This window comes from Pinus tabuliformis, chromosome 9 (assembly GCF_031772625.1).
Source record: "Pinus tabuliformis cultivar Carrire ecotype Pingquan chromosome 9, CPIR1, whole genome shotgun sequence".
Classification (NCBI taxonomy): Eukaryota; Viridiplantae; Streptophyta; class Pinopsida; order Pinales; family Pinaceae; genus Pinus; species Pinus tabuliformis.
The window spans coordinates 231,677,492-231,684,613 of NC_142307.1; positions in this window are offsets into that span (position 1 = coordinate 231,677,492).

Here is a 7,122-nt window from a genome sequence, read left to right on the forward strand (position 1 = left end):
GTTAGGTAGTGTCCTACTGAGGTTTCCCACTGTGTCTTTGCCCTGTTTTCACTGTTGTTTTGCTGCTGTTGCTTGTCATTGTACCTTGCTGAAACCGACTATCCTTACCACTATTCCGCCTCAGTTGTATGATGAAACTGTGATTGTTCTTTCAGTATTTCTTGTTTCATTTACAGTTTCCCATTGTGAAAAGCGAACTAGTCTAGCTGTGGCCTCTTAGATCCAGAACTGTAAAAGTGTCGTAGTGATCTTAAGACCTAGTTTTATTGCTGTTCATAGCTGTTTGAGTTTGTTTGCTTTCATCTTATGGTTTGAATTCATACGTTTCTAGCGTCAAAACAAGTAACTGTAAGGCGTCTTTTGATTTTAGACAAACTTGTTTGTTTGCACTTGAAATTGAATTCGAGATTATACAACAACTTTCTTTTTGTATTACATCAACATTAAGGAAGAGAAAAGAAATACCTGCATCTTGCATTTGCATTTTTGATAAGTTTGCATGATTGATCTAGGAGAAAGTGCATTAGTGTGTGCTTTGTGATCTGTGCGAAAAGATGATGTCTTTCTTTTCCCTCAGTAGTTAGGATTTTCAAAGTTAAAAGATTGTAAAGCTTGCTTATCATTTTAACTGCATTTAGGAATTTGTACCAATACATCTCGTGGTGATCCTGAAAGACAAACTGCTAAACAAGATCAACTTAAAATATATTGAATGAATCTAAAAACGCTTTGTAACATAACGCTCACAGTAGAGGTCTAGGTAGAGACGTGTTCCGGCGTCGTTAAACGTAGTGACTGTCGATCTCTACGAAGGTGGGTGATTCCTCCTGAGGGACGATAGCACTAATACGGACTTGTGCTCCCGCGTACCGTCGCGTATATTGGGAGACCCCTATAGGCATTTATCCTTTATCCTTAGGAAGCCGTGTCGGCCGCCCTACTGATCGCGATGCAGTGAACACAGCATTCACGAAGATCGACCACCCGTACCGTAAAACGTATTCTGTGGTTTCGCGAAAGGTTTGGCACACCCTCTGCCTAGATCTCCAGAGCAATTTCTTTTGGCCTTTTTCAAACTCTATAACTGAAAAAGTCCAACCGAGCATTTGTCACTTCGGGCTCGTTAATACATCGAAGGCGACTAGAGTCATCTTTAGCTTTTTCTCGACTCTTAAAAACTGAAAAAGCAAGTTGTGTCTAAAAGCGTCTAATAAAATTCATTCAATACGGAAACATAATTCCCCTTTTTTTATTTTAGTTGATCGAGTAATCCACAACCGTGGAGGAAAGCCAATTAAAACTCCGTCGTTCGAGGAGACTCGCGAGTCAACCGTCTTTGTCTCCGGAATCGAGAGTAGTACAGACGAAGCGAACTCGCTTGACCGGGTCAAAATCTCCCATTAAAGTTAGAACAATAGTTCCAACAACATCTGAGATTCTGGTCGCTCCTAGTATTTCTGGAATCCCTGCCTCTATTGAAGAAGTTCAACAACCACAGAGGGACAGTTTCACTGATCCTGGTCTGAGAACAAGTACTTGCATAACTGAACCAGTTACATCTGTAACCGGTCCACAAAGTCTTTTCGCTCAAACAACTGTCACTGTCAAAGAAACCCCTTCTTCGGCACCAGAAATCTTTTACGGACCTGACGGTCTTCCTCTTCCTCCTGGTCTGATTGCAATAGAGGAAATCGTAGAGGACCAGCAAGCAAATACTCCAACTCATTTTGGAGTAGGTGTCACTCTTTTTCCTTCTGCATCAGAAGTTTGTCCATCACCAGTGGAAGTTCCTGTAGAATCGTTAGGCAGTTTATTGGATAGACTTAAAATGTCTGAGCAACCGTCGACATCTAGGAATGTGCCAAATGACACAGCGACAGCAGAAGCTCCTGCTGTCACTCCAATGATGTTTGCCGGCATACCAGCTGTCCCAACTAACTCTCAACAGCTAGAAGGAGTCCATCCAGGGACTATTACGACAGCTTGGTCTGTTCCAGTTTGTTCTTCCAGTATAATACCCGGTAATTCTTATGTTGAAACTAGACAAATTGATTCCTATGGAGGTCAGTTTGGGCCATCCAGTCCTCAAAGGCAATCTATACCCTTGAGCTCCGGATTGTTACCGTATGGGGGGCAATATGCCCTTTCACTTCCCCCTCCGGGAGGATACCCATACGGCAGTTTTCAACAACATTTAGGTTTGACTGAAGTTACGACAAGTGGTTGGGTACCTATGTTACCCCAACAACCAAGAGTTGTGTATTCTATGCAACAATGTGTACCTATGTCTAACATCCCGACGACGCCAGCAACTGTAACCGTGTCGCAAGTTCAATCGATGCCTGTTGTATGTCAACCCCAGGTTGTAATGCAACAGCCCCTTGACCCTGCAACACAACCACAATCCCCAACTGTCGGGACGACACAGATACAAACGGGAACCATAACCCCGCATCTTGGTCCGTCGGTTAGTATTGCATAGCAAAACATGGCTTCACAACCATGGATGGTGCAATACCAACAACCTCAGTTTCAACAGGTGTACCAGGGATCTGAGCAACAGATCTTTGCGAATAGTGGAGAACCCTATATTTAGAATGGGTTAAATCAACCACTTTACAGTGGCCAAGTCCACTAGCCATATCAGTCATATCAACATCAGTTGCATTATGTTGGTATGCAAAGGCCTACTGCTCAGGCGATTCCATCGTATCCTGGGTACGCCTCGCCAAACCTGAACCAACAGTTGCCATTCGTGGCGACTCTAGAATTACCAGATTTACATCGATTGAAGAACGATCCAATCGCTTATGCCCATTGGTGGCCAGCGATTCCTCACAAACTTCCTTCGGACATTCCTAAATTCAATGGAAATCCTGGAGAAGACCCGTCGAATCATGTGATGACTTTCCATCTGTGGTGTTCGTCGAATACCTTGAATGATGATTCGATAAGGCTTCGCCTTTTCCAGAGGACATTGACTGGTCCGACAGCTAAATGGTATATTGAATTACCTAGAGCCTCTTTCGACAATTTTAGTTCCCTAGCCACGACTTTCTTAACACACTTTCAGTTACCCATAAGGTATGAAACTGGAACAGAGATCTTAACCAATTTCAAGCAGACAACGGCCACACATATATCAGATCATATACATGAGTGGCGTCGTCGTCGCAGAATGGTAAAGACTTATGTTCCAGATCAGCTATTAGCTGAGTGGTTTATAAAGTCGCTTCTTCCTGCTATAACAGAAGATGTGGCCAAGGGAGGTGTCGTAACAGAGGAGCAGGTTATTGCTCGTGCCAAGTATTTAGACTTAGTATATACTCAGTCTGGCACGCTCTATGATAAGATACCTGATGCCCCCAGACCGGAATTTTCAATCCCTCCTCCTCCTGGATCGAATAGTGACTCTCATGCCGGTGATGGCGTGATTGGAACTGCGAACGCAAAGTCGACAAGGGATTCGAATAAGAAAGCCCGTAAGACTTCGAATCAAAAATCAAATCAAGAAATTCTTGCTTCGGAGGTAAATGTTGTATCTACGGATAAAGGCAAAAACTCCAATCAACCAGGAAGCAAGAAGAAACAAAACAAAGGGAAGAAGAAGAAACAAGGTGAGTCATCCCCTCAAAAAACTTCTTCAAACCCTCCTGGGCAAGGGAAACAAATTTATCCATGTCAGATATGTGATGAAGAGGGTCATTTGACAAGAAACTGTCCGTTCAAAGCTGAGTTAAAGAAGTTCTTTAAAAGTTCCCAAACTTCAGCTGTGTTGACTGACCCATTTCCCAACCCAGGTCAAAATATGGTTGATAGTGGAAATGCTTCCCCGTCGCAAGTGCTTATGTTGTCAGTTTCTAAGCAAAATGATGCTTTGATCTCGACAAGGAATAAAGATTACGGGAATCCACCGGTGTCGAACGACAAAGGGAAAGATCAACCCAGTAGTTCGACAACAACTTCGGCAGAAGTTGTACCCCCCATCACGCATGAATTAACAATAAAACCGCCAAAGGGAGTAGTACACAAGTCGACATTTAATCCTCGCGCCAGGGCGGCGCAGCATTATAACATAGTGGAAGATTTGGCCCAATCGCCATCCGCTATGTCGACTCTAGAGGTACTGCAAAATTTTCCATCCCAAAGGCAGGCATTGTTATCAGTAATTGGTGGAGTGGATCCTAAAGATTCCAATCTTGTATCCTTTGATCACAGAGGATATGATCCTCAGTTACCAGCGCAACTAGCTTTCCTTATTCAAGTGAAAGCACTCAACAAAACTGTTCATAGAAAGATTATTGATGAGGGAGCATCGACATGTATCATGTCGATGAGTTGCTGGAAAACTCTCGGATCTCCAACCTTGTCGCGATCTTTGACGACATTGAAAGCATTCAACGGTAGGACGTACACTCCGTACGGCATCCTAAATAACTTTAAGGTTGAACTAGGAGGAAAAACGATGGAAATTGATGTTGAAGTCATTGATGGAAATCTTGACTATAACATCCTACTGGGAAGACCATGGATATATGCCATGGTGGCTGTAGTGTCGACTTATTTTAGGAAGATCGCATTCCCGTTTGAAGGAAGGATTACGATCGTCGACCAACAGAACTTCCTCCCTAATGGTTCACAAGTTACAGGAAGCATTCCCATGATCCATGGGAGCGACCATTCAATTCAAGATATCGGAGTAGGCCTATTGAAGGACCCCACGATGATGGGAGCTTTCGCGTTGCCACCTCCTATCCATGTAGGGAACATCCCGTTTGTAGCAACATGCAACATTGTATCTTCCTCGAAAGTCGCAGAAGACGAAGTCGTCATGGATCATCAAATGGTTTTGCCACCAAGCCCTATACAAATATTGTAGCAATCAATGTTTCAGGCATGGGAGGCGAGCCCGAGTCAACGCTCGTCAAGCGTTTGGGTAGATAGGTCTGAAGAATATGGCACCCCGTTAGATCCCTGGTCAAAAGTTCATGGGACTGACGAATGAATCTTACAATCAATGATGATTGAGGGGGCACCATGGAATGAACACCACCATCGTCCCCTTCTTCCCGAGTGTGAAGAAGATACTCATCACGACCTATACCACCCTTCAGTATTTGAATTCCTAACAAATACTGTAAATACGGTGGATTCAAAGCGAAACCTATCCAATATTGAAGAGACTGTAGCCATAAATATCTCGACAAAACCTGATGTTGTAGAGAATATTCATGTCGGCAAAAGTTGTTCCCCTTCAGAACTAGAAATATATGGTGCTCTCTTTCGCGAATTTAGAGATGTCTTTGCATGGTCATATGATGAAATGCCAGGCATTGACTCGAGCATAGTTGAACATGAGATTAAAATGTATCCTGATGTCAAACCAGTAAGACAGCGGCTTCGGCAGGTGCACCCCAAGAAAGCCGCTGCCATTAAGGCAGAAGTTGAGAAACTTCTCCATGCTGGATTCATCTACCCGGTTCCTCTAACCGATTGGGTATCGAATATTGTCCCTGTTATGAAAAAACAAGGGACGATAAGAGTGTGCGTCGACTATAGGGATGTAAACCAAGCTTGTCCAAAGGACAACTAACCTACACCCTTCATCGACCAGATAATTGATGAATGCGCCGGATGTGAAATCTTTTCCTTTATGGATGGATTTTCCGAGTATAATCAAATAAATATCCGCCCATAGGACCAGTCTAAGACTGCATTTATTTGTCCGTGGGGCACATTCGCTTATCGAAAATTGCCCTTTGGTTTAAAGAACGCAGGGGCGACGTTTCAGAGGGCAATGAATTATGCCTTCCATGACATCAAGAGCATCGTTCAACCATACCTCGACGATCTTCCGGCTCATTCGCGGAAGTGGACTGATCATCCGCGGCATTTGAGAGCAATATTTCTACGTTGCCGACACTACAAGATAAGACTCAATCCGCACAAGTGTGTGTTTTGCGTCGGTTCTGGTCGTTTACTTGGCTTTGTAGTCTCTAAGGATGGGATTCGTCTCGACCCCTGTAAGGTTCAGGCAATCATTAATTTGCCTCCACCTTCAAATTTACTTCAGATTCAGAAACTCCAAGGGAAAGCAAACTTTCTGAGGAGGTTCATTCCAAATTACGCAGAACTTGCCAAAGGTTATACTCGTCTTTTGAAAAAGGATGTACCTTTTGTCTGGGACCAGGTCGCGCAAGCTTCCTTTGAGGCTCTGAAAGATTCTCTAGTAAGAGCGTCATTAATGTACGCCCCAGACTATCAAAGAGATTTTAACCTGTATCTAGCTGCAGCAGATACGACCATTGCGATGGTTTCAGTGCAAGAAGTCGATGGAGTTGAACACCCTATTTACTATTTAAGTAAAAACTTAAATGACACAGAAAGTAAATATTCCTATGTTGAAAAATTAGCGCTTGCTGCTGTTCAAGCGATTCAAAGGTTTCGACATTATGTCCTCGTTAGGAAAACTACCATTCTGTCAGATTGCAACCCCATGACGTATATACTGTCGCGACAGTTGCTGGGGGGCAAATATTCAAAATGGATAGCGATCCTTCAAGAGTTTGATCTGGATTTTGTAAAATCCAAATCAAAGAAAGCTCTAGTTTTCGTGGAATTATTATGCGATCTCCCATCGTCATCCAACGATGAAACATCGGAAGAGTCAATCGTGGATGAAAATTTGTTTCTGATATCTGTTAGCAATGAGTGGTATGGAGACATCATAGTTTATCTCCAAACCCAAAAGTTTAGGCCTAATACCTCACACTCAGAACAGAAGCCTATACGATACCAATCTAAAGACTACATGATCGTCGGTGATACACTTTACCCTCGTGGTGTCGATACAGTTCTGAGGAGGTGCCTTACCCATGAGGAGGCCGAGAAAGCCCTGAATGATTGCCATTCAGGCGCGTGCGGGGGGCATCAATCTGGATATGCAACAACACAAAGAATCTTACGAGCAGGATACTTCTGGCCTACCATGTTCAAAGATTGCATAATAGCAGTCAGAAGTTGCCATGCGTGTCATATTTTTGATAGCAAAACCAGAAGACCACCCGCACCCTTACAGCCTATAGTTGCTATTGGGCCTTTCGCCAAGTGGGGCATCGATTT